The following is a 2,772-nucleotide window of genomic DNA, read 5'->3' as shown; positions in this document are numbered from 1 at the left end:
TGTCCCCATCGCTGCCTCCATCTCTTGCTCATAAGCTTTTAAGATCCTAGATGATACTAAAAAATTAGGATTTATAGCATTGTCTTGTGGACAGTTGTGCCAATTGACCAAGGCGTTCATTGAGACTATGGTCCTGAGTCCGCAGAAATTCATTGCTTAAGATATTTGATACTATTTAAGAAGTTGTCATCACTTTGTCCCCTGTATCCTCTACCATATTCTTATTTGTGAGTATACTACCACTCTCCTGTTCATGCACATATTTACCCTATAACACTGTTGTTCCAGGGGTGTGTATATAACACTATATACTTCTTTGCCATTTAACGCTCACATAACTCCCTAACGTGTCTTCACGTCTTCATCATTCTTCTGCCAACCTTTTTGTTGTTGTTGTTGTATATTGCCCTCCACATTATCTGAGCTAACATGTGTCTACTCTCTAGACAGTGAATTATTCTCCCATCCCTCCCACCACTGGTAAACATCAGACAATATTTTCTTTTAGCATGAAAACCTTTCCTTGAGTTTTTATAATAGCAGTTTAATGCAATATTTATCCTTTTGTGATTGACTAATTACACTCAACATGATGAACTCTAGGTTCATCCATGTTATAAGATATATCATTATTCTTCAACATTGCAAACTATGCCATTGTGTTTATGTACCAGTTTGCTTATCCATTTTCCCACTGATCAGTATTTAGGCTGTTTCCATCTTATTGCTACTGTGAACAATGCTGCGATGAACGTCAGTATGAATATATCTATTAGTATCATGTCTCGTATTTCTTGTAGATCTTAACCAAGTAAAGAAATTATTGGGTCATTGTGTTGTTGTTAGGTGCCATTGAGTCTGTTCTGACTGATTGCTACCCTCTGTACAACAGAATAATCCGTTGCTGAGTCCTGGGCGATCCTCACAATTGTTGTTATGCTTGAGCACATAGATGGTCTTCCTCTTTTCTTTTTCACCTACCCTCCATTTTACCAAGCATGATGTCTTTCTTTAGGGACAGGTCACTCCTGATAATGTCTGAACTATGAGAGGTGAACTCTTGCCATCGTAATATCTGAGGAGAATTCTGGTTGTACTTCTTATAACACAGATTTGTTTGTTCATCTGGCAGTTCATAAAAGGCTATGGTACTTTTAATATTCTTTTCCAGTATCATAGCTCTAATGTATAAATTCGTCTATGATCTTCTTTATTCATTGTCTAACTTATACATGCACATGTTAGTGTTGTTGTTAAGTGCCATCCGTAGTGATCCTATATAGTGTTTCCAAGGAGCTCCTAGTGAGTTTGAACCATCAAACCTGAGGTTCAAACTGGCCTTGCAGTCAAGTGCTTGTCTTACAATGCCACACAAGGACTCCACATGAGACTATTGAAAATACCATGGCTTGGTTCAGGTTCACCTTAGTTCTCACACAGACATATTTACCCTTGAATAATTTAAATAAGTCTTGTCCAGCAGATTTGCTTATGCACTACATTGTTTAATTTCTTGACTTTTACTTTCCTTGGTTTAGATTGTTGATCCAAGCAAAATGAAGCTTGAAATTTCAATTTTTCCCCCATTCTTCATGATGTTATTTACTGGTCCAGTTGTGAGGATTTTTGTTTTCTTTATATTGAGGTGCAACCCATACTGAAGACTATGGTTTTTGATCTTCATCAGTAAGTATTTTTATTCCTACTTGTTTTCAGGAAGCAATGATGTATCATCTGAATATGACAGGTTCCAACCTTTTCTAGCAGAGACCGCACTGTTTTCTACAGTGGTCGCACTATTTTGCAACAATTTAACAGCAATGTAGGAGTCTCTCAGTCTCTTTATACCCTTGCCAGCATTTGCTGCTTTCTGTATTGTTTTGAACTTCTGTATTGTTTTTGAATACTGGAGTAAAATGATATGTTACTGTTGTTTAGATTTGTATCTCTCTAGTGGCTAATGATCATGAACATTTAGTCATATGTTCAACTCCGTGAATGTCTTTTTTGGTGAAGTATCTGTTCATGTCCTCTGTCCCTTTTTTAATTGGTTCCTTTGTCTTTTTCTTATAGAGGTGTTATAGTTTTTTGTTGTTTTTTAAAAATAAATTTTAGGTATCTGTACCTTAACTGATGTCATTGCAAAAATTTTGTTTTGCTGTCAGCCCTCTTTTTAGTCTTTTGGAAAAATATTTTCTTAAACTGTTTGTATTCTAGTTATGCTTGACAGTTTATTTATGCCATGTATTAGAATGCCTGAAGGAGCTCTGGTAGTGTAGTGGTTACGAATCGGGCTGTGAACCGTAAGGTCAGCAGTTCGAAACTACCAGCTGCTCCGCGGGAGAAAGATGAGGCGGTCTGCTCCCGTAAAGATTTACAGCCTCGGAAACCCTATTCAGGGTCGCTATGAGATGAAACCGACTCGACGGCACTTAACAACAACAACAATTAGAATGCCTGAGTATGTCCCTATTTTTTAACTGCTGATCTTTATAGTTCTAGGTTTTATATATAGGTCTTTAATAACTGCTGTTGGTTTTTGTATATGATATGAAATGTGGAATATATATAATTCATCTACAAATAGATTTGCAGTTTTGCCACCACCATTTATTGACTATATTATATCTACCCCAGATAATATGTTTTGGCCCTTTGTCAAATATCAGCTGACTGATATGTAAGTTCATGTGGATGACTTTTCTTCTGGGTTCTCAGTTATGCTCCATTGATCTATGTATATTCCACTGAACCACTAGCAGTCTTTATGAC

The sequence above is a fragment of the Chrysochloris asiatica genome, unplaced genomic scaffold, assembly GCF_000296735.1.
Source record: "Chrysochloris asiatica unplaced genomic scaffold, ChrAsi1.0 scaffold00334, whole genome shotgun sequence".
Classification (NCBI taxonomy): domain Eukaryota; kingdom Metazoa; phylum Chordata; class Mammalia; order Afrosoricida; family Chrysochloridae; genus Chrysochloris; species Chrysochloris asiatica.
This window is presented reverse-complemented; position numbering follows the sequence as displayed.